Raw genomic sequence first — 27,000 nt, 5'->3', positions numbered from 1 at the left:
GAACCTAGAATCTCCTGATCCGTAGTCAGGCGCCTTATCCATTGGGCAACAAGGCCGATGTTGACGTAGTATTCCGATTTTAGTACATTACGTTGGCAGACGCAATTCGCCGATTCAAAAGATGGAGGCAAAAATCAGCGACCCTGCCAGGACTCGAACCTGGAATCTCCTGATCCGTAGTCAGACGCCTTATCCATTGGGCCACAAGGCCGACGTTGACATAGTATTTCGAACTTAGTACATCACGTTGGCAGACGCAAATCGCCGATTCAAAAGAACGAGTAAAAAAATCAGCGACCCTGCCAGGACTCGAACCTGGAATCTCCTGATCCGTAGTCAGGCGCCTTATCTATTGGGCCACAAGGCCGACGTTGACATAGTATTTCGAACTTAGTACATCACGTTGGCAGACGCAAATCGCCGATTCAAAAGAACGAGGCAAAAATCAGCGACCCTGCCAGGACTCGAACCTGGAATCTTCTGATCCGAGGTCAGGCGCCTTATCCATTGGGCCACAAGGCCGACGTTGAAGTAAATTCTCGAACTTAGTACGTCCCATTGGCAGACGCAAATCACCAGCAGTAAAATTTTTATGCCAAGGATCAGGATATAAAAGATGGAAGTAAAAATCAGAGACCCTGCCACGACTCTAACCTCGAATCTCCTGATCCGTAGTCAGGCGCCTTATCCATTGGGCCACAAGGCCGACGTTGAAGTAGTATTTCGAACTTAGTACGTCACATTGCTAGACGCAAATCGGCATGAGTAAAATTATTATGCCAAGGATCAGGATAGAAAAGAAGGAAGTAAAAATCAGAGACCCTGCCACGACTCTAACCTCGAATCTCTTGATCCGTAGTCAGGCGCCTTATCCATTGGGCCATAGGGCCGACGTTAAAGTATTATTTCAAACTTAGTACGTCACATTGCCAGACGCAAATCGCCAGGAGTAAAATTATTATGCCAAGGATCAGGATAGAAAAGAAGGAAGAAAAAATCAGAGACCCTGCCAGGACTCTAACCTCGAATCTCCTGATCCCTATTGGGCCACAAGGCCGACGTTGAAGTAAATTCTCGAACTTAGTACGTCCCATTGGCAGACGCAAATCACCAGCAGTAAAATTTTTATGCCAAGGATCAGGATATAAAAGATGGAAGTAAAAATCAGAGACCCTGCCACGACTCTAACCTCGAATCTCCTGATCCGTAGTCAGGCGCCTTATCCATTGGGCCACAAGGCCGACGTTGAAGTAGTATTTCGAACTTAGTACGTCACATTGCTAGACGCAAATCGCCGATTCAAAAGAACGTGGCAAAAATCAGCGACCCTGCCAGGACTCGAACCTGGAATCTCCTGATCCGTAGTCAGGCGCCTTATCCATTTGGCCACAAGGCCGACGTTGACATAGTATTTCGAACTTAGTACATCACGTTGGCAGACGCAAATCGTCGATTCAAAAGAACGAGTAAAAAAATCAGCGACCATGCCAGGACTCGAACCTGGAATCTCCTGATCCGTAGTCAGGCGCCTTATCCATTGGGCCACAAGGCCGATGTTGACATAGTATTTCGAACTTAGTACATCACGTTGGCAGACGCAAATCGCCGATTCAAAAGAACGAGGCAAAAATCAGCGACCCTGCCAGCACTCGAACCTGGAATCTCCTGATCCGAGGTCAGGCGCCTTATCCATTGGGCCACAAGGCCGACGTTGAAGTAAATTCTCGAACTTAGTACGTCCCATTGGCAGACGCAAATCGCCAGTAGTAAAATTTTTATGCCAAGGATCAGGATAGAAAAGAAGGAAGCAAAAATCAGAGACCCTGCCAGGACTCGAACCTGGAATCTCCTAATCCGTAGTCAGGCGCCTTATCCATTTGGCCACAAGGCCGACGTTAAAGTAGTATCTCGAACTTAGTACGTCACATTGGCAGACGCAAATCGCCAGGAGTAAAATTATTATGCCAAGGATCAGGAAAGAGAAGAAGGAAGCAAAAATCAGAGACCCTGCCAGGACTTTAACTTCGAATCTCCTGATCCCTATTCAGGCGACTTATCCATTGGGCCATAGGGCTGATGTTACGGAATCTCCTGATCCGTAGTCAGGCGTCGTTTATATTGGGCCACAGGGCTGAGGTTAATGTTGTAATTTTGGAATAAGTAAATCACCTCGCGTGAAACAAATAGCGTTGACATCAAATATTATGCAAAGACAGGGACCCTGCCGGGACTCGAATAAGGAAAATTATACACTACATCATATAAAGGAGAACAGCAAACAAAATTATCACGATTAAGAAGAAGTAAGCAAAAATCAGCGATCCTGCCAGGAATCGAACCTAGAATCTCCTGATCCGTAGTCAGGCGCCTTATCGATTGGGCAACAGGGCCGATGTCGACGTAGTATTTCGAACTTAGTAATATACGTTGGCAGACGCAATTCGCCGATTCAAAAGAAGGAGGCAAAAATCAGCTACCCTGCCAGGACTCGAACCTGGAATCTCCTGATCCGTGGTCAGGCGCCTTATCCATTGGGCCAGAAGTCCGACGTTGACGTAGTATTTCGAACTTAGTACATCACGTTGGCAGACCCAAATCGCCGATTCAAAAGAACGAGACAAAAATCAGCGACCCTGCCAGGACTCGAACCTGGAATCTCCTGATCCGTAGTCAGGCGCCTTATCCATTGGGCCACAAGGCCGATCTTGACGTAGTATTTCGATTTGAGTACATTACGTTGGCAGACGCAATTCGCCGATTCAAAAGAAGGAGGCACAAATCAGCGACCCTGCCAGGACTCGAACCTGGAATCTCCTGATCCGTAGTCAGACGCCTTATCCATTGGGCCACAAGGCCGACGTTGACATAGTATTTCAAGCTTAGTACATTACGTTGGCAGACGCAATTCGCCGATTCAAAAGAAGGAGGCAAAAATCAGCGACCCTGCCAGGACCCTAACCTGGAATCTCCTGATCCGTAGTCAGGCGCCTTATCCATTGGGCCCCAAGGCCGACGTCGACGTAGTATTTCGAACTTAGTACATCACGTTGGCAGACGCAAATCGCCGATTCAAAAGAACGAGGCAAAAATCAGCGACCCTGCCAGGTCTAGAACCTGGAATCTCCTGATCCGTAGTCAGGCGCCTTATCCATTGGGCCACAAGGCCGACGTTGAAGTAAATTCTCAAACTTAGTACGTCACATTGGCAGACGCAAATCGGCAGAAGTAAAATTGTTATGCCAAGGATCAGGATAGAAAAGAAGGAAGCAAAAATCAGAGACCCTGCCAGGACTCGAACCTGGAATCTCCTGATCCGTAGTCAGGCGCCTTATCCATTGGGCCACAAGGCCGACGTTGAAGTAAATCTTCGAACTTAGTACGTCACATTGGCAGACGCAAATCGGCAGAAGTAAAATTATTATGCCAAGGATCAGGATAGAAAAGAAGGAAGCAAAAATCAGAGACCCTGCCAGGACTCTAACCTCGAATCTCCTGATCCGTAGTAAGGCCACTTATCCATTGGGCCACAGGGCCGAGGTTACTGTTGTAAACTTGTAATTAGTACGTCACATTGCCCGTAGCAAATAGCCCAAAATATTATACAAAGACGGCGACCCTACCAGCACTTTAACCTGAAAAATTATACTTTACATCATAGAAAAGACTAACAGAAATCGAAATAGTCACTATAAGAAAAAATCGAGGCAAAACCAGCGACCCTGCCAGGACTCGAACCTGGAATCTCCTGATCCGTAGTCAGGCGCCTTATCCATTGCGCCACAAGGCCGACCTTGACATAGTATTTCGAACTCAGTACATCACGTTGGCAGACGCAAATCGCCGATTCAAAAGAACGAGTAAAAAAATCAGCGACCCTGCCAGGACTCGAACCTGGCATCTCCTGATCCGTAGTCAGGCGCCTTATCCATTGGGCCACAAGGCCGATGTTGACGTAGAATTTCGAATATAGTACATTACGTTGGCAGACGCAATTCGCCGATTCAAAAGAAGGAGGCAAAAATCAGCGACCCTGCCAGGACTCGAACCTGGAATCTCCTGATCCGTAGTCAGGCGCTTTATCCATTGGGCCCCAAGGCCGACGTTGACGTAGTATTTCGAATTTAGTACATCACGTTGGCAGACGCAAATCGCCGATTCAAAAGAACGAGGCAAAAATCAGCGACCCTGCCAGGACTCGAACCTGGAATCTCCTGATCCGTAGTCAGGCGCCTTATCCATTGGGCCACAAGGCCGATCTTGACGTAGTATTTCGATTTGAGTACATTACGTTGGCAGACGCAATTCGCCGATTCAAAAGAAGGAGGCACAAATCAGCGACCCTGCCAGGACTCGAACCTGGAATCTCCTGATCCGTAGTCAGACGCCTTATCCATTGGGCCACAAGGCCGACGTTGACATAGTATTTCAAGCTTAGTACATTACGTTGGCAGACGCAATTCGCCGATTCAAAAGAAGGAGGCAAAAATCAGCGACCCTGCCAGGACCCTAACCTGGAATCTCCTGATCCGTAGTCAGGCGCCTTATCCATTGGGCCCCAAGGCCGACGTCGACGTAGTATTTCGAACTTAGTACATCACGTTGGCAGACGCAAATCGCCGATTCAAAAGAACGAGGCAAAAATCAGCGACCCTGCCAGGACTAGAACCTGGAATCTCCTGATCCGTAGTCAGGCGCCTTATCCATTGGGCCACAAGGCCGACGTTGAAGTAAATTCTCAAACTTAGTACGTCACATTGGCAGACGCAAATCGGCAGAAGTAAAATTGTTATGCCAAGGATCAGGATAGAAAAGAAGGAAGCAAAAATCAGAGACCCTGCCAGGACTCGAACCTGGAATCTCCTGATCCGTAGTCAGGCGCCTTATCCATTGGGCCACAAGGCCGACGTTGAAGTAAATCTTCGAACTTAGTACGTCACATTGGCAGACGCAAATCGGCAGAAGTAAAATTATTATGCCAAGGATCAGGATAGAAAAGAAGGAAGCAAAAATCAGAGACCCTGCCAGGACTCTAACCTCGAATCTCCTGATCCGTAGTAAGGCCACTTATCCATTGGGCCACAGGGCCGAGGTTACTGTTGTAAACTTGTAATTAGTACGTCACATTGCCCGTAGCAAATAGCCCAAAATATTATACAAAGACGGCGACCCTACCAGCACTTTAACCTGAAAAATTATACTTTACATCATAGAAAAGACTAACAGAAATCGAAATAGTCACTATAAGAAAAAATCGAGGCAAAACCAGCGACCCTGCCAGGACTCGAACCTGGAATCTCCTGATCCGTAGTCAGGCGCCTTATCCATTCGCCACAAGGCCGACCTTGACATAGTATTTCGAACTCAGTACATCACGTTGGCAGACGCAAATCGCCGATTCAAAAGAACGAGTAAAAAAATCAGCGACCCTGCCAGGACTCGAACCTGGCATCTCCTGATCCGTAGTCAGGCGCCTTATCCATTGGGCCACAAGGCCGATGTTGACGTAGAATTTCGAATATAGTACATTACGTTGGCAGACGCAATTCGCCGATTCAAAAGAAGGAGGCAAAAATCAGCGACCCTGCCAGGACTCGAACCTGGAATCTCCTGATCCGTAGTCAGGCGCTTTATCCATTGGGCCCCAAGGCCGACGTTGACGTAGTATTTCGAACTTAGTACATCACGTTGGCAGACGCAAATCGCCGATTCAAAAGAACGAGGCAAAAATCAGCGACCCTGCCAGGACTCGAACCTGGAATCTCCTGATCCGTAGTCAGGCGCCTTATCCATTGGGCCACAAGGCCGACGTTGAAGTAAATTCTCGAACTTAGTACGTCCCATTGGCAGACGCAAATCGCCAGGAGTAAAATTATTATGCCAAGGATCAGGATAGAAAAGAAGGAAGCAAAAATCAGAGACCCTGCCAGGACTCGAACCTGGAATTTCCTGATCCGTAGTCAGGCGCCTTATCCATTGGGCCACAAGGCCGACGTTGAAGTAAATCTTCGAACTTAGTACTTCACATTGGCAGACGCAAATCGGCAGAAGTAAAATTATTATGCCAAGGATCAGGATAGAAAAGAAGGAAGCAAAATCAGAGACCCTGCCAGGACTCTAACCTCGAATCTCCTGATCCCTAATCAGGCGACTTATCCATTGGGCCATAGGGCTGATGTTACGGAATCTCCTGATCCGTAGTCAGGCGTCGTTTATATTGGGCCACAGGGCTGAGGTTAATGTTGTAATTTTGGAATAAGTAAATCACCTCGCGTGAAACAAATAGCGTTGACATCAAATATTATGCAAAGACAGGGACCCTGCCGGGATTCGAACAAGAACAATTATACACTACATCATAGAAAAAACTCGAACTGGAATCTCCTGATCCGTAGTCAGGCGCCTTATCCATTGGGCCACAAGGCCGACGTTAAAGTAGTATCTCTAACTTAGTACGTCACATTGCCAGACGCAAATAGCCAGAAGTAAAATTATTATGCCAAGGATCAGGATAGAAAAGAAGGAAGCAAAAATCAGAGGCCCTGCCAGGACTCTAACCTCGAATCTTCTGATCCGTAGTAAGGCCACTTATCCATTGGGCCACAGGGCCGAGGTTACTGTTGTAAACTTGTAATTAGTACGTCACATTGCCCGTAGCAAATAGCCCAAAATATTATACAAAGACGGCGACCCTACCAGCACTTTGACCTGAAAAATTATACTTTACATCATAGAAAAGACTAACAGAAATCGAAATAATCGCTATAAGAAAAAATCGAGGCAAAACCAGCGACCCTGCTAGGACTCGAACCTGGAATCTCCTGATCCGTAGTCAGGCGCCTTATCCATTGGGCCACAAGGCCGACGTTAAAGTAGTATCTCGAACTTAGTACGTCACATTGCCAGACGCAAATCGCCAGGAGTAAAATTATTATGCCAAGGATCAGGATAGAAAAGAAGGAAGAAAAAATCAGAGACCCTGCCAGGACTCTAACCTCGAAGCTCCTGATCCCTATTCAGGCGCCTTATCCATTGGGCAACAAGGCCGATGTTGACGTAGTATTTCGAACTTAGTAATGTACGTTGGCAGACGCAATTCGCCGATTCAAAAGAAGGAGGCAAAAATCAGCGACCCTGCCAGGACTCGAACCTGGAATCTCCTGATCTGTAGTCAGGCGTCGTATATATTGGGCCACAGGGATGAGGTAAATGTTGTAATTTTGGAATAAGTAAATCACCTCGCGTGAAACAAATACCGTTGACATCAAATATTATGCAAAGACAGGGACCCTGCCGGGATTCGAACAAGGAAAATTATTCACTACATCATAGAAAAGACGAACAGAAACAAAATTATCACGATCAAAAAGAAGGAAGTAAAAATCAGAGACCCTGCCAGGACTCTAACCTCGAATCTCCTAATCCGTAGTCAGGCACCTTATCCATTGGGCCACAAGGCCGACGTTGACGTAGTATTTCGACCTTAGTACATCACATTGGCAGACGCAAATCGCCGATTCAAAAGAACGACTCAAAATAATCGAAATAATAACTATAAGAATAAAAACACGAGGCAAAAATCAGCGACCCTGCCAGGACTCAAACCTGGAATCTCCTGATCCGTAGTCAGGCGCCCTTTCCATTGGGCCTCAAGGCCGACGTTGAAGTAAATTCTCGAAGTTAGTACGTCACATTGGCAGACGCAAATCGCCAGGAGTAAACTTTTTATGCCAAGGATCAGGATAGAAAAGAAGGAAGCAAAACTCAGAGACCCTGCCAGGACACTAACCTCGAATCTCCTGATCCCTAATCAGGCGACTTATCCATTGGGCCATAGGGCTGATGTTACGGAATCTCCTGATCCGTAGTCAGGCGTCGTATATATTGGGCCACAGGGCTGGAATTAATGTTGTAATTTTGGAATAAGTAAATCACCTCGCGTGAAACAAGTAGCGTTGACATCAAATATTATGCAAAGACAGGGACCCTGCCGGGATTCGAACAAGAAAAATTATACACTACATCATAGAAAAAACGAACAGCTAACAAAATTATCACGATTAAGAAGAAGGAAGCAAACATTAGCAATCCTGTCAGGACTCAAACCTAGAATCTCCTAATCCGTAGTCAGGCGTCTTATCCATTGGGCCACAAGGCCGATGTTGACGTAGTATTTCGAACTTAGTTAATTACGTTGGCAGACGCAATTCGCCGATTCAAAAGATGGAGGCAAAAATCAGCGACCCTGCCAGGACTCGAACCTGGAATCTCCTGATCCGTAGTCAGACGCCTTATCCATTGGGCCACAAGGCCGACGTTGACATAGTATTTCGAACTTAGTACATCACGTTGGCAGACGCAAATCGCCGATTCAAAAGAACGAGTAAAAAAATCAGCGACCCTGCCAGGACTCGAACCTGGAATCTCCTGATCCGTAGTCAGGCGCCTTATCCATTGGGCCACAAGGCCGATCTTGACGTAGTATTTCGATTTGAGTACATTACGTTGGCAGACGCAATTCGCCGATTCAAAAGAAGGAGGCACAAATCAGCGACCCTGCCAGGACTCGAACCTGGAATCTCCTGATCCGTAGTCAGACGCCTTATCCATTGGGCCACAAGGCCGACGTTGACATAGTATTTCAAGCTTAGTACATTACGTTGGCAGACGCAATTCGCCGATTCAAAAGAAGGAGGCAAAAATCAGCGACCCTGCCAGGACCCTAACCTGGAATCTCCTGATCCGTAGTCAGGCGCCTTATCCATTGGGCCCCAAGGCCGACGTCGACGTAGTATTTCGAACTTAGTACATCACGTTGGCAGACGCAAATCGCCGATTCAAAAAAACGAGGCAAAAATCAGCGACCCTGCCAGGACTAGAACCTGGAATCTCCTGATCCGTAGTCAGGCGCCTTATCCATTGGGCCACAAGGCCGACGTTGAAGTAAATTCTCAAACTTAGTACGTCACATTGGCAGACGCAAATCGGCAGAAGTAAAATTGTTATGCCAAGGATCAGGATAGAAAAGAAGGAAGCAAAAATCAGAGACCCTGCCAGGACTCGAACCTGGAATCTCCTGATCCGTAGTCAGGCGCCTTATCCATTGGGCCACAAGGCCGACGTTGAAGTAAATCTTCGAACTTAGTACGTCACATTGGCAGACGCAAATCGGCAGAAGTAAAATTATTATGCCAAGGATCAGGATAGAAAAGAAGGAAGCAAAAATCAGAGACCCTGCCAGGACTCTAACCTCGAATCTCCTGATCCGTAGTAAGGCCACTTATCCATTGGGCCACAGGGCCGAGGTTACTGTTGTAAACTTGTAATTAGTACGTCACATTGCCCGTAGCAAATAGCCCAAAATATTATACAAAGACGGCGACCCTACCAGCACTTTAACCTGAAAAATTATACTTTACATCATAGAAAAGACTAACAGAAATCGAAATAGTCACTATAAGAAAAAATCGAGGCAAAACCAGCGACCCTGCCAGGACTCGAACCTGGAATCTCCTGATCCGTAGTCAGGCGCCTTATCCATTGCGCCACAAGGCCGACCTTGACATAGTATTTCGAACTCAGTACATCACGTTGGCAGACGCAAATCGCCGATTCAAAAGAACGAGTAAAAAAATCAGCGACCCTGCCAGGACTCGAACCTGGCATCTCCTGATCCGTAGTCAGGCGCCTTATCCATTGGGCCACAAGGCCGATGTTGACGTAGAATTTCGAATATAGTACATTACGTTGGCAGACGCAATTAGCCGATTCAAAAGAAGGAGGCAAAAATCAGCGACCCTGCCAGGACTCGAACCTGGAATCTCCTGATCCGTAGTCAGGCGCTTTATCCATTGGGCCCCAAGGCCGACGTTGACGTAGTATTTCGAATTTAGTACATCACGTTGGCAGACGCAAATCGCCGATTCAAAAGAACGAGGCAAAAATCAGCGACCCTGCCAGGACTCGAACCTGGAATCTCCTGATCCGTAGTCAGGCGCCTTATCCATTGGGCCACAAGGCCGACGTTGAAGTAAATTCTCGAACTTAGTACGTCCCATTGGCAGACGCAAATCGCCAGGAGTAAAATTATTATGCCAAGGATCAGGATAGAAAAGAAGGAAGCAAAAATCAGAGACCCTGCCAGGACTCGAACCTGGAATTTCCTGATCCGTAGTCAGGCGCCTTATCCATTGGGCCACAAGGCCGACGTTGAAGTAAATCTTCGAACTTAGTACTTCACATTGGCAGACGCAAATCGGCAGAAGTAAAATTATTATGCCAAGGATCAGGATAGAAAAGAAGGAAGCAAAATCAGAGACCCTGCCAGGACTCTAACCTCGAATCTCCTGATCCCTAATCAGGCGACTTATCCATTGGGCCATAGGGCTGATGTTACGGAATCTCCTGATCCGTAGTCAGGCGTCGTTTATATTGGGCCACAGGGCTGAGGTTAATGTTGTAATTTTGGAATAAGTAAATCACCTCGCGTGAAACAAATAGCGTTGACATCAAATATTATGCAAAGACAGGGACCCTGCCGGGATTCGAACAAGAACAATTATACACTACATCATAGAAAAAACTCGAACTGGAATCTCCTGATCCGTAGTCAGGCGCCTTATCCATTGGGCCACAAGGCCGACGTTAAAGTAGTATCTCTAACTTAGTACGTCACATTGCCAGACGCAAATAGCCAGAAGTAAAATTATTATGCCAAGGATCAGGATAGAAAAGAAGGAAGTAAAAATCAGAGACCCTGCCAGGACTCTAACCTCGAATCTTCTGATCCGTAGTAAGGCCACTTATCCATTGGGCCACAGGGCCGAGGTTACTGTTGTAAACTTGTAATTAGTACGTCACATTGCCCGTAGCAAATAGCCCAAAATATTATACAAAGACGGCGACCCTACCAGCACTTTGACCTGAAAAATTATACTTTACATCATAGAAAAGACTAACAGAAATCGAAATAATCGCTATAAGAAAAAATCGAGGCAAAACCAGCGAACCTGCTAGGACTCGAACCTGGAATCTCCTGATCCGTAGTCAGGCGCCTTATCCATTGGGCCACAAGGCCGACGTTAAAGTAGTATCTCGAACTTAGTACGTCACATTGCCAGACGCAAATCGCCAGGAGTAAAATTATTATGCCAAGGATCAGGATAGAAAAGAAGGAAGAAAAAATCAGAGACCCTGCCAGGACTCTAACCTCGAAGCTCCTGATCCCTATTCAGGCGCCTTATCCATTGGGCAACAAGGCCGATGTTGACGTAGTATTTCGAACTTAGTAATGTACGTTGGCAGACGCAATTCGCCGATTCAAAAGAAGGAGGCAAAAATCAGCGACCCTGCCAGGACTCGAACCTGGAATCTCCTGATCTGTAGTCAGGCGTCGTATATATTGGGCCACAGGGATGAGGTAAATGTTGTAATTTTGGAATAAGTAAATCACCTCGCGTGAAACAAATACCGTTGACATCAAATATTATGCAAAGACAGGGACCCTGCCGGGATTCGAACAAGGAAAATTATTCACTACATCATAGAAAAGACGAACAGAAACAAAATTATCACGATCAAAAAGAAGGAAGTAAAAATCAGAGACCCTGCCAGGACTCTAACCTCGAATCTCCTAATCCGTAGTCAGGCACCTTATCCATTGGGCCACAAGGCCGAAGTTGACGTAGTATTTCGACCTTAGTACATCACATTGGCAGACGCAAATCGCCGATTCAAAAGAACGACTCAAAATAATCGAAATAAAAACTATAAGAATAAAAACACGAGGCAAAAATCAGCGACCCTGCCAGGACTCAAACCTGGAATCTCCTGATCCGTAGTCAGGCGCCCTTTCCATTGGGCCTCAAGGCCGACGTTGAAGTAAATTCTCGAAGTTAGTACGTCACATTGGCAGACGCAAATCGCCAGGAGTAAACTTTTTATGCCAAGGATCAGGATAGAAAAGAAGGAAGCAAAACTCAGAGACCCTGCCAGGACACTAACCTCGAATCTCCTGATCCCTAATCAGGCGACTTATCCATTGGGCCATAGGGCTGATGTTACGGAATCTCCTGATCCGTAGTCAGGCGTCGTATATATTGGGCCACAGGGCTGGAATTAATGTTGTAATTTTGGAATAAGTAAATCACCTCGCGTGAAACAAGTAGCGTTGACATCAAATATTATGCAAAGACAGGGACCCTGCCGGGATTCGAACAAGAAAAATTATACACTACATCATAGAAAAAACGAACAGCTAACAAAATTATCACGATTAAGAAGAAGGAAGCAAACATTAGCAATCCTGTCAGGACTCAAACCTAGAATTTCCTAATCCGTAGTCAGGCGTCTTATCCATTGGGCCACAAGGCCGATGTTGACGTAGTATTTCGAACTTAGTAAATTACGTTGGCAGACGCAATTCGCCGATTCAAAAGAAGGAGGCAAAAATCAGCGACCCTGTCACGACTCGAACCTGGAATCTTCTGATCCGTAGTCAGGCGCCTTATCCATTGGGCCAGAAGTCCGACGTTGACGTAGTATTTCGAACTTAGTACATCACGTTGGCAGACGCAAATCGCCTATTCAAAAGAACGAGTAAAAAAGCAGCGATCCTGCCAGGACTCGAACCTGGAATCTCTTGATCCGTAGTCAGGCGCCTTATCCATTGCGCCACAAGGCCGACGTTGACATAATATTTCGAACTTAGTACATCACGTTGGCAGACGCAAATCGCCGATTAAAAAGAACGAGTAAAAAAATAAGCGACCCTGCCAGGACTCGAATCTGGAATCTCCTGATCCGTAGTCAGGCGCCTTATCCATTGGGCCACAAGGCCGATGTTGACGTAGAATTTCGAATATAGTACATTACGTTGGCAGACGCAAATCGCCGATTCAAAAGAACGAGTAAAAAAGCAGCGACCCTGCCAGGACTCGAACCTGGAATCTCCTGATCCGTAGTCAGGCGCCTTATCCATTGGGCCACAAGGCCGACGTTACAGTAGTATCTCGAACTTAGTACGTCACATTGCCAGACGCAAATCGCCAGAAGTAAAATTATTATGCCAAGGATCAGGATAGAAAAGAAGGAAGCAAAAATCAGAGACCCTGCCAGGACTGTAACCTCGAATCTCCTGATCCGTAGTAAGGCCACTTATCCATTGGGCCACAGGGCCGAGGTTACTGTTGTAAACTTGTAATTAGTACGTCATATTGCCCGTAGCAAATAGCCCAAAATATTATACAAAGACGGCGACCCTACCAGCACTTTAACCTGAAAAATTATAATTTACATCATAGAAAAGAGTAACAGAAATCGAAATAATCACTATAAGTAAAAATCGAGGCAAAACCAGCGACCCTGCCAGGACTCGAACCTGGAATCTCCTGATCCGTAGTCAGGCGCCTTATCCAATGGGCCACAAGGCCGACGTTAAAGTAGTATCTCGAACTTAGTACGTCACATTGCCAGACGCAAATCGCCGATTCAAAAGAACGAGTAAAAAAGCAGCGACCCTGCCAGAACTCGAACCTTGAATCTCCTGATCCGTAGTCAGGCGCCTTATCCATTGGGCCAGAAGTCCGACGTTGACGAAAAATTTCGAACTTAGTACATCACGTTGGCAGACGCAAATCGCCGATGTAATTTTGGAATAAGTAAATCACCTCGCGTGAAACAAATAGCGTTGACATCAAATATCATGCAAAGACAGGGAACCTGCCGAGATTCGAATAAGGAAAATTATTCACTACATCATAGAAAAGACGAACAGAAACAAAATTATCACGATCAAAAAGAAGGAAGTAAAAATCAGAGACCCTGCCAGGACTCTAACCTGGAATCTCCTGATCCGTAGTCAGGCGCCTTATCCATTGCGCCACAAGGCCGACGTTGACATAGTATTTCGAACTTAGTACATCACGTTGGCAGACGCAAATCGCCGATTCAAAAGAAGGAGTAAAAAAATCAGCGACCCTGCCAGGGCTCGAACCTGGAATCTCCTGATCCGTAGTCAGGCGCCTTATCCATTGGGCCACAAGGCCGATGTTGACGTAGAATTTCGAATATAGTACATTACGTTTGCAGACGCAAATCGCCGATTCAAAAGAACGAGTAAAAAATTCAGCGACCATGCCAGGACTCGAACCTGGAATCTCCTGATCCGTAGTCAGGCGCCTTATCCATTGGGCCACAAGGCCGATCTTGACGTAGTATTTCGATTTGAGTACATTACGTTGGCAGACGCAATTCGCCGATTCAAAAGAAGGAGGCACAAATCAGCGACCCTGCCAGGACTCGAACCTGGAATCTCCTGATCCGTAGTCAGGCGCCTTATCCATTGGGCCAGAAGTCCGACGTTGACGAAAAATTTCGAACTTAGTACATCACGTTGGCAGACGCAAATCGCCGATTCAAAAGAACTAGTCAAAAATCAGCGACCCTGCCAGGACTCGAACCTGGAATCTCCTGATCCGTAGTCAGGCGCCTTATCCATTGGGCCACAAGGCCAACGTTGAAGTAAATTCTCGAACTTAGTACGTCCCATTGGCAGACGCAAATCGCCAGGAGTAACATTTTTATGCCAAGGATCAGTATAGAAAAGAAGGAAGTAAAAATCAGAGACCCTGCCAGTACTCTAACCTCGAATCTCCTGATCCGTAGTCAGGCCACTAAGAAAAAATCGAGGCAAAAATCAGCGACCCTGCCAGGACTCGAACCTGGAATCTCCTGATCCGTAGTCAGGCGGAAGTAAAATTATTATGCCAAGGATAAGGATAGAAAAGAAGGAAGCAAAAATCATAGACACTGCCAGGACTCTAACCTCGAATCTCCTGATCCGTAGTAAGGCCACTTATCCATTGGGCCACAGGGCCGAGGTTACTGTTGTAAACTTGTAATTAGTACGTCACATTGCCCGTAGCAAATAGCCCAAAATATTATACAAAGACGGCGACCCTACCAGCACTTTAACCTGAAAAATTATACTTTACATCATAGAAAAGACTAACAGAAATCGAAATAATCACTATAAGAAAAAATCGAGGCAAAACCAGCAACCCTGCTAGGACTCGAACCTGGAATCTCCTGATCCGTAGTCAGGCGCCTTATCCATTGGGCCACAAGGCCGACGTTAAAGTAGTATCTCGAACTTAGTACGTCACATTGCCAGACGCAAATCGCCAGGAGTAAAATTATTATACCAAGGATCAGGATAGAAAAGAAGGAAGAAAAAATCAGAGACCCTGCCAGGACTCTAACCTCGAAGCTCCTAATCCCTATTCGGGCGCCTTATCCATTGGGCAACAAGGCCGATGTTGACGTAGTATTTCGAACTTAGTAAATTACGTTGGCAGACGCAATTCGCCGATTCAAAAGAAGGAGGCAAAAATCAGCGACCCTGCCAGGACTGGAACCTGGAATCTCCTGATCTGTAGTCAGGCGTCGTATATATTGGGCCACAGGGATGAGGTAAATGTTGTAATTTTGGAATAAGTAAATCACCTCGCGTGAAACAAATAGCGTTGACATCAAATATTATGCAAAGACAGGTACCCTGCCGGGATTCGAACAAGGAAAATTATTCACTACATCATAGAAAAGACGAACAGCAAACAAAATTATCACGATCAAAAAGAAGGAAGTAAAAATCAGAGACCCTGCCAGGACTCTAACCTCGAATCTCCTGATCCGTAGTCAGGCACCTTATCCATTGGGCCACAAGGCCGACGTTGACGTAGTATTCCGAACTTAGTACGTCACATTGCCAAACGCAAATCGCCAGGAGTAAAATTATTATGCCAAGGATCAGGATAGAAAAGAAGGAAGCAAAAATCAGAGACCCTGCCAGGACTCGAACCTGGAATCTCCCGATCCGTAGTCAGGCGCCTTATCCATTGGGCCACAAGGCCGACGTTAAAGTAGTATCTTAAACTTAGTACGTCACATTGCCAGACGCAAATCGCCAGGAGTAAAATTATTATGCCAAGGATCAGGATAGAGAAGAAGGAAGCAAAAATCAGAGACCCTGCCAGGACTTTAACCTCGAATCTCCTGATCCCTATTCAGGCGACTTATCCATTGGGCCATAGGGCTGATGTTACGGAATCTCCTGATCCGTAGTCAGGCGTCGTTTATATTGGGCCACAGGGCTGAGATTAATGTTGTAATTTTGGAATAAGTAAATCACCTCGCGTGAAACAAATAGCGTTAACATCAAATATTATGCAAAGACATGGACCCTGCCGGGACTCGAATAAGGAAAATTATACACTACATCATAGAAAAGACGAACAGCAAACAAAATTATCACGATTAAAAAGAAGGAAGCAAAAATCAGCGATCCTGCCAGGAATCGAACCTAGAATCTCCTGATCCGTAGTCAGGCGCCTTATCCATTGGGCAACAAGGCCGATGTTGACGTAGTATTCCGATTTTAGTACATTACGTTGGCAGACGCAATTCGCCGATTCAAAAGATGGAGGCAAAAATCAGCGACCCTGCCAGGACTCGAACCTGGAATCTCCTGATCCGTAGTCAGACGCCTTATCCATTGGGCCACAAGGCCGACGTTGACATAGTATTTCGAACTTAGTACATCACGTTGGCAGACGCAAATCGCCGATTCAAAAGAACGAGTAAAAAAATCAGCGACCCTGCCAGGACTCGAACCTGGAATCTCCTGATCCGTAGTCAGGCGCCTTATCTATTGGGCCACAAGGCCGACGTTGACATAGTATTTCGAACTTAGTACATCACGTTGGCAGACGCAAATCGCCGATTCAAAAGAACGAGGCAAAAATAAGCGACCCTGCCAGGACTCGAACCTGGAATCTCCTGATCCGAGGTCAGGCGCCTTATCCATTGGGCCACAAGGCCGACGTTGAAGTAAATTCTCGAACTTAGTACGTCCCATTGGCAGACGCAAATCACCAGCAGTAAAATTTTTATGCCAAGGATCAGGATATAAAAGATGGAAATAAAAATCAGAGACCCTGCCACGACTCTAACCTCGAATCTCCTGATCCGTAGTCAGCCGCCTTATCCATTGGGCCACAAGACCGACGTTGAAGTAGTATTTCGAACTTAGTACGTCACATTGCTAGACGCAAATCGGCATGAGTAAAATTATTATGCCAAGGATCAGGATAGAAAAGAAGGAAGCAAAAATCAGAGACCCTGCCACGACTCTAACCTCGAATCTCCTGATCCGTAGTCAGGCGCCTTATCCATTGGGCCATAGGGCCGACGTTAAAGTATTATTTCGAACTTAGTACGTCACATTGCCAGACGCAAATCGCCAGGAGTAAAATTATTATGCCAAGGATCAGGATAGAAAAGAAGGAAGAAAAAATCAGAGACCCTGCCAGGACTCTAACCTCGAATCTCCTGATCCCTATTCAGGCGACTTATCCATTGGGCCATAGGGCTGATGTTACGGAATCTCCTGATCCGTAGTCAGGCGTCGTTTATATTGGGCCACAGGGCTGAGGTTAATGTTGTAATTTTGGAATAAGTAAATCACCTCGCGTGAAACAAATAGCGTTGACATCAAATATTATGCAAAGACAGGGACACTGCCGGGACTCGAATAAGGAAAATTATACACTACATCATATAAAGGAGAACAGCAAACAAAATTATCACGATTAAGAAGAAGGAAGCAAAAATCAGCGATCCTGCCAGGAATCGAACCTAGAATCTCCTGATCCGTAGTCAGGCGCCTTATCGATTGGGCAACAGGGCCGATGTCGACGTAGTATTTCGAACTTAGTAATATACGTTGGCAGTCGCAATTCGCCGATTCAAAAGAAGGAGGCAAAAATCAGCTACCCTGCCAGGACTCGAACCTGGAATCTCCTGATCCGTGGTCAGGCGCCTTATCCATTGGGCCAGAAGTCCGACGTTGACGTAGTATTTCGAACTTAGTACATCACGTTGGCAGACCCAAATCGCCGATTCAAAAGAACGAGACAAAAATCAGCGACCCTGCCAGGACTCGAACCTGGAATCTCCTGATCCGTAGTCAGGCGCCTTATCCATTGGGCCACAAGGCCGATCTTGACGTAGTATTTCGATTTGAGTACATTACGTTGGCAGACGCAATTCGCCGATTCAAAAGAAGGAGGCACAAATCAGCGACCCTGCCAGGACTCGAACCTGGAATCTCCTGATCCGTAGTCAGACGCCTTATCCATTGGGCCACAAGGCCCACGTTGACATAGTATTTCAAGCTTAGTACATTACGTTGGCAGACGCAATTCGCCGATTCAAAAGAAGGAGGCAAAAATCAGCGACCCTGCCAGGACCCGAACTTGGAGTCTCCTGATCCGTAGTCAGGCGCCTTATACATTGGGCCCCAAGGCCGACGTCGACGTAGTATTTCGAACTTAGTACATCACGTTGGCAGACGCAAATCGCCGATTCAAAAGAACGAGGCAAAAATCAGCGACCCTGCCAGGACTAGAACCTGGAATCTCCTGATCCGTAGTCAGGCGCCTTATCCATTGGGCCACAAGGCCGACGTTGAAGTAAATTCTCAAACTTAGTACGTCACATTGGCAGACGCAAATCGGCAGAAGTAAAATTGTTATGCCAAGGATCAGGATAGAAAAGAAGGAAGCAAAAATCAGAGACCCTGCCAGGACTCGAACCTGGAATCTCCTGATCCGTAGTCAGGCGCCTTATCCATTGGGCCACAAGGCCGACGTTGAAGTAAATCTTCGAACTTAGTACGTCACATTTGCAGACGCAAATCGGCAGAAGTAAAATTATTATGCCAAGGATCAGGATAGAAAAGAAGGAAGCAAAAATCAGAGACCCTGCCAGGACTCTAACCTCGAATCTCCTGATCCGTAGTAAGGCCACTTATCCATTGGGCCACAGGGCCGAGGTTACTGTTGTAAACTTGTAATTAGTACGTCACATTGCCCGTAGCAAATAGCCCAAAATATTATACAAAGACGGCGACCCTACCAGCACTTTAACCTGAAAAATTATACTTTACATCATAGAAAAGACTAACAGAAATCGAAATAATCACTATAAGAAAAAATCGAGGCAAAACCAGCGACCCTGCCAAGACTCGAACCTGGAATCTCCTGATCCGTAGTCAGGCGCCTTATCCATTGCGCCACAAGGCCGACCTTGACATAGTATTTCGAACTCAGTACATCACGTTGGCAGACGCAAATCGCCGATTCAAAAGAACGAGTAAAAAAATCAGCGACCCTGCCAGGACTCGAACCTGGCATCTCCTGATCCGTAGTCAGGCGCCTTATCCATTGGGCCACAAGGCCGATGTTGACGTAGAATTTCGAATATAGTACATTACGTTGGCAGACGCAATTCGCCGATTCAAAAGAAGGAGGCAAAAATCAGCGACCCTGCCAGGACTCGAACCTGGAATCTCCTGATCCGTAGTCAGGCGCCTTATCCATTGGGCCCCAAGGCCGATGTTGACGTAGTATTTCGAACTTAGTACATCACGTTGGCAGACGCAAATCGCCGATTCAAAAGAACGAGGCAAAAATCAGCGACCCTGCCAGGACTCGAACCTGGAATCTCCTGATCCGTAGTCAGGCGCCTTATCCATTGGGCCACAAGGCCGACGTTGAAGTAAATTCTCGAACTTAGTACGTCCCATTGGCAGACGCAAATCGCCAGGAGTAAAATTATTATGCCAAGGATCAGGATAGAAAAGAAGGAAGCAAAAATCAGAGACCCTGCCACGACTCTAACCTCGAATCTCCTGATCCGTAGTCAGGCGCCTTATCCATTGGGCCACAAGGCCGACGTTGAAGTAGTATTTCGAACTTAGTACGTCACATTGCTAGACGCAAATCGCCATGAGTAAAATTATTATGCCAAGGATCAGGATAGAAAAGAAGGAAGTAAAAATCAGAGACCCTGCCACGACTCTAACCTCGAATCTCCTGATCCGTACTCAGGCGCCTTATCCATTGGGCCATAGGGCCGACGTTAAAGTATTATTTCGAACTTAGTACGTCACATTGCCAGACGCAAATCGCCAGGAGTAAAATTATTATGCCAAGGATCAGGATAGAAAAGAAGGAAGAAAAAATCAGAGACCCTGCCAGGACTCTAACCTCGAATCTCCTGATCCTTATTCAGGCGACTTATCCATTGGGCCATAGGGCTGATGTTACGGAATCTCCTGATCCGTAGTCAGGCGTCGTTTATATTGGGCCACAGGGCTGAGGTTAATGTTGTAATTTTGGAATAAGTAAATCACCTCGCGTGAAACAAATAGCGTTGACATCAAATATTATGCAAAGACATGGACCCTGCCGGGACTCGAATAAGGAAAATTATACACTACATCATATAAAGGAGAACAGCAAACAAAATTATCACGATTAAGAAGAAGGAAGCAAAAATCAGCGATCCTGCCAGGAATCGAACCTAGAATCTCCTGATCCGTAGTCAGGCGCCTTATCCATTGGGCAACAGGGCCGATGTCGACGTAGTATTTCGAACTTAGTAATATACGTTGGCAGACGCAATTTGCCGATTCAAAAGAAGGAGGCAAAAATCAGCTACCCTGCCAGGACTCGAACCTGGAATCTCCTGATCCGTGGTCAGGCGCCTTATCCATTGGGCCAGAAGTCCGACGTTGACGTATTATTTCGAACTTAGTACATCACGTTGGCAGACCCAAATCGCCGATTCAAAAGAACGAGACAAAAATCAGCGACCCTGCCAGGACTCGAACCTGGAATCTCCTGATCCGTAGTCAGGCGCCTTATCCATTGGGCCACAAGGCCGATCTTGACGTAGTATTTCGATTTGAGTACATTACGTTGGCAGACGCAATTCGCCGATTCAAAAGAAGGAGGCACAAATCAGCGACCCTGCCAGGACTCGAACCTGGAATCTCCTGATCCGTAGTCAGACGCCTTATCCATTGGGCCACAAGGCCGACGTTGACATAGTATTTCAAGCTTAGTACATTACGTTGGCAGACGCAATTCGCCGATTCAAAAGAAGGAGGCAAAAATCAGCGACCTTGCCAGGACCCGAACCTGGAATCTCCTGATCAGTAGTTAGGCGCCTTATCCATTTGGCCACAAGGCCGACGTCGACATAGTATTTCGAACTTAGTACATCACGTTGGTAGACGCAAATCGTCGATTCAAAAGAACGAGTAAAAAAATCAGCGACCATGCCAGGACTCGAACCTGGAATCTCCTGATCCGTAGTCAGGCGCCTCATCCATTGGGCCACAAGGCCGATGTTGACATAGTATTTCGAACTTAGTACATCACGTTGGCAGACGCAAATTGCCGATTCAAAAGAACGAGGCAAAAATCAGCGACCCTGCCAGCACTCGAAATTAGAATCTCCTGATCCGAGGTCAGGCGCCTTATCCATTGGGCCACAAGGCCGACATTGAAGTAAATTCTCGAACTTAGTACGTCCCATTGGCATACGCAAATCGCCAGGAGTAAAATTTTTATGCCAAGGATCAGGATAGAAAAGAAGGAAGCAAAAATCAGAGACCCTGCCAGGACTCGAACCTGGAATCTCCTGATCCGTAGTCAGGCGCCTTATCCATTGGGCCACAAGGCCGACGTTGACGTAGTATTTCGAACTTAGTACATCACGTTGGCAGACGCAAATCGCCGATTCAAAAGAACGAGGCAAAAATCAGCGACCCTGCCAGGACTCGAACCTGGAATCTCCTGATCCGTAGTCAGGCGCCTTATCCATTTGGCCACAAGGCCGACGTTGACATAGTATTTCGAACTTAGTACATCACGTTGGCAGACGCAAATCGTCGATTCAAAAGAACGAGTAAAAAAATCAGCGACCATGCCAGGACTCGAACCTGGAATCTCCTGATCCGTAGTCAGGCGCCTTATCCATTGGGCCACAAGGCCGATGTTGACATAGTATTTCGAACTTAGTACATCACGTTGGCAGACGCAAATCGCCGATTCAAAAGAACGAGGCAAAAATCAGCGACCCTGCCAGGACTCGAACCTGGAATCTCCTGATCCGAGGTCAGGCGCCTTATCCATTGGGCCACAAGGCCGATATTGACGTAGAATTTCGAATATAGTACATTACGTTGGCAGACGCAATTCGGCGATTCAAAAGAAGTAGGCAAAAATCAGCGACCCTGCCAGGACTCGAACCTGGAATCTCCTGATCCGTAGTCAGGCGCCTTATCCATTGGGCCTCAAGGCCGATGTTGACGTAGAATTTCGAATATAGTACATTACGTTGGCAGACGCAATTCGGCGATTCAAAAGAAGTAGGCAAAAATCAGCCACCCTGCCAGGACTCGAACCTGGAATCTCCTGATCCGTAGTCAGGCGCCTTATCCATTGGGCCACAAGGCCGACGTTGACGTAGTATTTCGAACTTAGTACATCACGTTGGCAGACGCAAATCGCCGATTCAAAAGAACGAGGCAAAAATCAGCGACCCTGCCAGGACTCGAACCTGGAATCTCCTGATCCGTAGTCAGACGCCATATCCATTGGGCCACAAGGCCGACGTTGACATAGTATTTCGAACTTAGTACATCACGTTGGCAGAAGCAAATCGCCGATTCAAAAGAACGAGTAAAAAAATCAGCGACCCTGCCAGGACTCGAACCTGGAATCTCCTGATCCGTAGTCAGGCGCCTTATCCATTGGGCCACAAGGCCGATTTTAGTACATTACGTTGGCAGACGCAATTCGCCGATTCAAAAGAAGGAGGCAAAAATCAGCGACCCTGCCAGGACTCGAACCTGGAATCTCCTGATCCGTAGTCAGACGCCATATCCATTGGGCCACAAGGCCGACGTTGACATAGTATTTCGAACTTAGTACATCACGTTGGCAGAAGCAAATCGCCGATTCAAAAGAACGAGTAAAAAAATCAGCGACCCTGCCAGGACTCGAACCTGGAATCTCCTGATCCTTAGTCAGGCGCCTTATCCATTGGGCCACAAGGCCGATGTTGACATAGTATTTCGAACTTAGTACATCACGTTGGCAGACGCAAATCGCCGATTCAAAAGAACGAGCAAAAAAATCAGCGACCCTGCCAGGACTCGAACCTGGAATCTCCTGATCCGTAGTCAGGCGCCTTATCCATTGGGCCTCAAGGCCGATGTTGACGTAGAATTTGGAATATAGTACATTACGTTGGCAGACGCAATTCGCCGATTCAAAAGAAGGAGTCAAAAATCAGCGACCCTGCCAGGACTCGAACCTGGAATCTCCTGATCCGTAGTCAGGCGCCTTATCCATTGGGCCACAAGGCCGACGTTGACGTAGTATTTCGAACTTAGTACATCACGCTGGCAGACGCAAATCGCCGATTCAAAAGAACGAGGCAAAAATCAGGGACCCTGCCAGGACTCGAACCTGGAATCTCCTGATCCGAGGTCAGGCGCCTTATCCATTGGGCCACAAGGCCGACGTTGACATAGTATTTCGAACTTAGTACATCACGTTGGCAGACGCAAATCGTCGATTCAAAAGAACGAGGCAAAAATCAGAGACCCTGCCAGCACTCGAACCTGGAATCTCCTGATCCGAGGTCAGGCGCCTTATCCATTGGGCCACAAGGCCGTGTTTGAAGTAAATTCTCGAACTTAGTACGTCCCATTGGCAGACGCAAATCGCCAGGAGTAAAATTTTTATGCCAAGGATCAGGATAGAAAAGAAGGAAGCAAAAATCAGAGACCCTGCCAGGACTCGAACCTGGAATCTCCTGATCCGTAGTCAGGCGCCTTATCCATTGGGCCACAAGGCCGACGTTAAAGTAGTATCTCAAACTTAGTACGTCACATTGCCAGACGCAAATCGCCAGGAGTAAAATTATTATGCCAAGGATCAGGATAGAGAAGAAGGAAGCAAAAATCAGAGACCCTGCCAGGACTTTAACCTCGAATCTACTGATCCCTATTCAGGCGACTTATCCATTGGGCCATAGGGCTGATGTTACTGAATCTCCTGATCCGTAGTCAGGCGTCGTTTATATTGGGCCACAGGGCTGAGATTAATGTTGTAATTTTGGAATAAGTAAATCACCTCGCGTGAAACAAATAGCGTTAACATCAAATATTATGCAAAGACATGGACCCTGCCGGGACTCGAATAAGGAAAATTATACACTACATCATAGAAAAGACGAACAGCAAACAAAATTATCACGATTAAGAAGAAGGAAGCAAAAATCAGCGATCCTGCAAGGAATCGAACCTAGAATCTCCTGATCCGTAGTCAGGCGCCTTATCCATTGGGCCTCAAGGCCGATGTTGACGTAGAATTTCGAATATAGTACATTACGTTGGCAGACGCAATTCGGCGATTCAAAAGAAGTAGGCAAAAATCAGCGACCCTGCCAGGACTCGAACCTGGAATCTCCTGATCCGTAGTCAGGCGCCTTATCCATTGGGCCACAAGGCCGACGTTGACGTAGTATTTCGAACTTAGTACATCACGTTGGCAGACGCAAATCGCCGATTCAAAAGAACGTGGCAAAAATCAGCGACCCAGCCAGGACTCGAACCTGGAATCTCCTGATCCGTAGTCAGGCGCCTTATCCATTTGGTCACAAGGCCGACGTTGACATAGTATTTCGAACTTAGTACATCACGTTGGCAGACGCAAATCGTCGATTCAAAAAAACGAGTAAAAAATTCAGCGACCATGCCAGGACTCGAACCTGGAATCTCCTGATCCGTAGTCAGGCGCCTTATCCATTGGGCCACAAGGCCGATGTTGACATAGTATTTCGAACTTAGTACATCACGTTGGCAGACGCAAATCGCCGATTCAAAAGAACGAGGCAAAAATCAGCGACCCTGCCAGCACTCGAACCTGGAATCTCCTGATCCGAGGTCAGGCGCCTTATCCATTGGGCCACAAGGCCGACGTTGAAGTAAATTCTCGAACTTAGTACGTCCCATTGGCAGACGCAAATCGCCAGGAGTAAAATTTTTATGCCAAGGATCAGGATAGAAAAGAAGGAAGCAAAAATCAGAGACCCTGCCAGGACTCGAACCTGGAATCTCCTGATCCGTAGTCAGGCACCTTATCCATTGGGCCACAAGGCCGATGTTGACGCAGAATTTCGAATATAGTACATTACGTTGGCAGACGCAATTCGCCGATTCAAAAGAAGGAGGCACAAATCAGCGACCCTGCCAGGACTCGAACCTGGAATCTCCTGATCCGTAGTCAGACGCCTTATCCATTGGGCCACAAGGCCGACGTTGACATAGTATTTCAAGCTTAGTACATTACGTTGGCAGACGCAATTCGCCGATTCAAAAGAAGGAGGCAAAAATCAGCGACCCTGCCAGGACCCGAACCTGGAATCTCCTGTTCAGTAGTCAGGCGCCTTATCCATTTGGCCACAAGGCCGACGTCGACATAGTATTTCGAACTTAGTACATCACGTTGGCAGACGCAAATCGTCGATTCAAAAGAACGAGTAAAAAAATCAGCGACCATGCCAGGACTCGAACCTGGAATCTCCTGATCCGTAGTCAGGCGCCTTATCCATTGGGCCACAAGGCCGATGTTGACATAGTATTTCGAACTTAGTACATCACGTTGGCAGACGCAAATTGCCGATTCAAAAGAACGAGGCAAAAATCAGCGACCCTGACAGCACTCGAAATTGGAATCTCCTGATCCGAGGTCAGGCGCCTTATCCATTGGGCCACAAGGCCGACATTGAAGTAAATTCTCGAACTTAGTACGTCCCATTGGCATACGCAAATCGCCAGGAGTAAAATTTTTATGCCAAGGATCAGGATAGAAAAGAAGGAAGCAAAAATCAGAGACCCTGCCAGGACTCGAACCTGGAATCTCCTGATCCGTAGTCAGGCGCCTTATCCATTGGGCCACAAGGCCGACGTTGACGTAGTATTTCGAACTTAGTACATCACGTTGGCAGACGCAAATCGCCGATTCAAAAAAACGAGGCAAAAATCAGCGACCCTGCCAGGACTCGAACCTGGAATCTCCTGATCCGTAGTCAGGCGCCTTATCCATTTGGCCACAAGGCCGACGTTGACATAGTATTTCGAACTTAGTACATCACGTTGGCAGACGCAAATCGTCGATTCAAAAGAACGAGTAAAAAAATCAGCGACCGTGCCAGGACTCGAACCTGGAATCTCCTGATCCGTAGTCAGGCGCCTTATCCATTGGGCCACAAGGCCGATGTTGACATAGTATTTCGAACTTAGTACATCACGTTGGCAGACGCAAATCGCCGATTCAAAAGAACGAGGCAAAAATCAGCGACCCTGCCAGGACTCGAACCTGGAATCTCCTGATCCGAGGTCAGGCGCCTTATCCATTGGGCCACAAGGCCGATGTTGACGTAGAATTTCGAATATAGTACATTACGTTGGCAGACGCAATTCGGCGATTCAAAAGAAGTAGGCAAAAATCAGCGACCCTGCCAGGACTCGAACCTGGAATCTCCTGATCCGTAGTCAGGCGCCTTATCCATTGGGCCTCAAGGCCGATGTTGACGTAGAATTTCGAATATAGTACATTACGTTGGCAGACGCAATTCGGCGATTCAAAAGAAGTAGGCAAAAATCAGCGACCCTGCCAGGACTCGAACCTGGAATCTCCTGATCCGTAGTCAGGCGCCTTATCCATTGGGCCACAAGGCCGACGTTGACGTAGTATTTCGAACTTAGTACATCACGTTGGCAGACGCAAATCGCCGATTCAAAAGAACGAGGCAAAAATCAGCGACCCTGCCAGGACTCGAACCTGGAATCTCCTGATCCGTAGTCAGACGCCATATCCATTGGGCCACAAGGCCGACGTTGACATAGTATTTCGAACTTAGTACATCACGTTGGCAGAAGCAAATCGCCGATTCAAAAGAACGAGTACAAAAATCAGCGACCCTGCCAGGACTCGAACCTGGAATCTCCTGATCCGTAGTCAGGCGCCTTATCCATTGGGCCACAAGGCCGATTTTAGTACATTACGTTGGCAGACGCAA

The 27,000-nt window shown here is 46.9% G+C and overlaps 38 non-coding genes across 38 annotated transcripts; all 38 read right to left on the bottom strand.

Moving 5' to 3' along the window:
* Positions 1 to 449: 449 nt before the first annotated feature.
* On the bottom strand, positions 450 to 522 carry Trnar-ucg. The gene has a single exon. It is a non-coding gene; the product is annotated as a tRNA-Arg (tRNA).
* An 801-nt stretch (positions 523 to 1,323) lies between these two features.
* Positions 1,324 to 1,396, bottom strand: Trnar-acg. Its single transcript has one exon. It is a non-coding gene; the product is annotated as a tRNA-Arg (tRNA).
* An 83-nt stretch (positions 1,397 to 1,479) lies between these two features.
* On the bottom strand, positions 1,480 to 1,552 carry Trnar-acg. Its single transcript has one exon. It is a non-coding gene; the product is annotated as a tRNA-Arg (tRNA).
* A 1,076-nt stretch (positions 1,553 to 2,628) lies between these two features.
* Positions 2,629 to 2,701, bottom strand: Trnar-acg. Its single transcript has one exon. It is a non-coding gene; the product is annotated as a tRNA-Arg (tRNA).
* A 576-nt stretch (positions 2,702 to 3,277) lies between these two features.
* On the bottom strand, positions 3,278 to 3,350 carry Trnar-acg. The gene has a single exon. It is a non-coding gene; the product is annotated as a tRNA-Arg (tRNA).
* An 830-nt stretch (positions 3,351 to 4,180) lies between these two features.
* Trnar-acg lies at positions 4,181 to 4,253 on the bottom strand. Its single transcript has one exon. It is a non-coding gene; the product is annotated as a tRNA-Arg (tRNA).
* Positions 4,254 to 4,829: 576 nt separating this feature from the next.
* On the bottom strand, positions 4,830 to 4,902 carry Trnar-acg. Its single transcript has one exon. It is a non-coding gene; the product is annotated as a tRNA-Arg (tRNA).
* An 829-nt stretch (positions 4,903 to 5,731) lies between these two features.
* Positions 5,732 to 5,804, bottom strand: Trnar-acg. Its single transcript has one exon. It is a non-coding gene; the product is annotated as a tRNA-Arg (tRNA).
* A 2,589-nt stretch (positions 5,805 to 8,393) lies between these two features.
* Positions 8,394 to 8,466, bottom strand: Trnar-acg. The gene has a single exon. It is a non-coding gene; the product is annotated as a tRNA-Arg (tRNA).
* Positions 8,467 to 9,042: 576 nt separating this feature from the next.
* On the bottom strand, positions 9,043 to 9,115 carry Trnar-acg. Its single transcript has one exon. It is a non-coding gene; the product is annotated as a tRNA-Arg (tRNA).
* Positions 9,116 to 9,945: 830 nt separating this feature from the next.
* Positions 9,946 to 10,018, bottom strand: Trnar-acg. Its single transcript has one exon. It is a non-coding gene; the product is annotated as a tRNA-Arg (tRNA).
* A 2,899-nt stretch (positions 10,019 to 12,917) lies between these two features.
* Positions 12,918 to 12,990, bottom strand: Trnar-acg. The gene has a single exon. It is a non-coding gene; the product is annotated as a tRNA-Arg (tRNA).
* Positions 12,991 to 13,969: 979 nt separating this feature from the next.
* Trnar-acg lies at positions 13,970 to 14,042 on the bottom strand. The gene has a single exon. It is a non-coding gene; the product is annotated as a tRNA-Arg (tRNA).
* An 83-nt stretch (positions 14,043 to 14,125) lies between these two features.
* Trnar-acg lies at positions 14,126 to 14,198 on the bottom strand. Its single transcript has one exon. It is a non-coding gene; the product is annotated as a tRNA-Arg (tRNA).
* Positions 14,199 to 14,435: 237 nt separating this feature from the next.
* Positions 14,436 to 14,508, bottom strand: Trnar-acg. The gene has a single exon. It is a non-coding gene; the product is annotated as a tRNA-Arg (tRNA).
* Positions 14,509 to 16,802: 2,294 nt separating this feature from the next.
* Trnar-ucg lies at positions 16,803 to 16,875 on the bottom strand. The gene has a single exon. It is a non-coding gene; the product is annotated as a tRNA-Arg (tRNA).
* A 1,105-nt stretch (positions 16,876 to 17,980) lies between these two features.
* Trnar-acg lies at positions 17,981 to 18,053 on the bottom strand. Its single transcript has one exon. It is a non-coding gene; the product is annotated as a tRNA-Arg (tRNA).
* Positions 18,054 to 18,629: 576 nt separating this feature from the next.
* On the bottom strand, positions 18,630 to 18,702 carry Trnar-acg. The gene has a single exon. It is a non-coding gene; the product is annotated as a tRNA-Arg (tRNA).
* Positions 18,703 to 19,532: 830 nt separating this feature from the next.
* Trnar-acg lies at positions 19,533 to 19,605 on the bottom strand. The gene has a single exon. It is a non-coding gene; the product is annotated as a tRNA-Arg (tRNA).
* A 1,105-nt stretch (positions 19,606 to 20,710) lies between these two features.
* On the bottom strand, positions 20,711 to 20,783 carry Trnar-acg. The gene has a single exon. It is a non-coding gene; the product is annotated as a tRNA-Arg (tRNA).
* Positions 20,784 to 21,020: 237 nt separating this feature from the next.
* Positions 21,021 to 21,093, bottom strand: Trnas-acu. Its single transcript has one exon. It is a non-coding gene; the product is annotated as a tRNA-Ser (tRNA).
* A 422-nt stretch (positions 21,094 to 21,515) lies between these two features.
* On the bottom strand, positions 21,516 to 21,588 carry Trnar-acg. The gene has a single exon. It is a non-coding gene; the product is annotated as a tRNA-Arg (tRNA).
* An 82-nt stretch (positions 21,589 to 21,670) lies between these two features.
* Trnar-acg lies at positions 21,671 to 21,743 on the bottom strand. The gene has a single exon. It is a non-coding gene; the product is annotated as a tRNA-Arg (tRNA).
* An 83-nt stretch (positions 21,744 to 21,826) lies between these two features.
* Positions 21,827 to 21,899, bottom strand: Trnar-acg. The gene has a single exon. It is a non-coding gene; the product is annotated as a tRNA-Arg (tRNA).
* Positions 21,900 to 21,981: 82 nt separating this feature from the next.
* Trnar-ucg lies at positions 21,982 to 22,054 on the bottom strand. Its single transcript has one exon. It is a non-coding gene; the product is annotated as a tRNA-Arg (tRNA).
* A 548-nt stretch (positions 22,055 to 22,602) lies between these two features.
* Positions 22,603 to 22,675, bottom strand: Trnar-acg. Its single transcript has one exon. It is a non-coding gene; the product is annotated as a tRNA-Arg (tRNA).
* Positions 22,676 to 22,894: 219 nt separating this feature from the next.
* Trnal-aag lies at positions 22,895 to 22,967 on the bottom strand. Its single transcript has one exon. It is a non-coding gene; the product is annotated as a tRNA-Leu (tRNA).
* A 238-nt stretch (positions 22,968 to 23,205) lies between these two features.
* Positions 23,206 to 23,278, bottom strand: Trnar-acg. The gene has a single exon. It is a non-coding gene; the product is annotated as a tRNA-Arg (tRNA).
* Positions 23,279 to 23,360: 82 nt separating this feature from the next.
* On the bottom strand, positions 23,361 to 23,433 carry Trnar-ucg. Its single transcript has one exon. It is a non-coding gene; the product is annotated as a tRNA-Arg (tRNA).
* Positions 23,434 to 23,699: 266 nt separating this feature from the next.
* Positions 23,700 to 23,772, bottom strand: Trnar-acg. The gene has a single exon. It is a non-coding gene; the product is annotated as a tRNA-Arg (tRNA).
* Positions 23,773 to 24,355: 583 nt separating this feature from the next.
* Positions 24,356 to 24,428, bottom strand: Trnar-acg. The gene has a single exon. It is a non-coding gene; the product is annotated as a tRNA-Arg (tRNA).
* Positions 24,429 to 24,666: 238 nt separating this feature from the next.
* Trnar-acg lies at positions 24,667 to 24,739 on the bottom strand. The gene has a single exon. It is a non-coding gene; the product is annotated as a tRNA-Arg (tRNA).
* A 732-nt stretch (positions 24,740 to 25,471) lies between these two features.
* Trnar-acg lies at positions 25,472 to 25,544 on the bottom strand. Its single transcript has one exon. It is a non-coding gene; the product is annotated as a tRNA-Arg (tRNA).
* Positions 25,545 to 25,810: 266 nt separating this feature from the next.
* Trnar-acg lies at positions 25,811 to 25,883 on the bottom strand. Its single transcript has one exon. It is a non-coding gene; the product is annotated as a tRNA-Arg (tRNA).
* An 82-nt stretch (positions 25,884 to 25,965) lies between these two features.
* Trnar-acg lies at positions 25,966 to 26,038 on the bottom strand. The gene has a single exon. It is a non-coding gene; the product is annotated as a tRNA-Arg (tRNA).
* A 238-nt stretch (positions 26,039 to 26,276) lies between these two features.
* Positions 26,277 to 26,349, bottom strand: Trnar-ucg. The gene has a single exon. It is a non-coding gene; the product is annotated as a tRNA-Arg (tRNA).
* Positions 26,350 to 26,586: 237 nt separating this feature from the next.
* Trnar-acg lies at positions 26,587 to 26,659 on the bottom strand. The gene has a single exon. It is a non-coding gene; the product is annotated as a tRNA-Arg (tRNA).
* A 238-nt stretch (positions 26,660 to 26,897) lies between these two features.
* Trnar-acg lies at positions 26,898 to 26,970 on the bottom strand. The gene has a single exon. It is a non-coding gene; the product is annotated as a tRNA-Arg (tRNA).
* Between the last annotated feature and the right edge of the window lie 30 nt (positions 26,971 to 27,000).

Source organism: Nematostella vectensis, chromosome 13, assembly GCF_932526225.1.
Source record: "Nematostella vectensis chromosome 13, jaNemVect1.1, whole genome shotgun sequence".
NCBI lineage: Eukaryota > Metazoa > Cnidaria > Anthozoa > Actiniaria > Edwardsiidae > Nematostella > Nematostella vectensis.
Note: the sequence above shows the minus strand (reverse complement) of the source record. Positions and strands in the feature narration are given on the sequence as shown.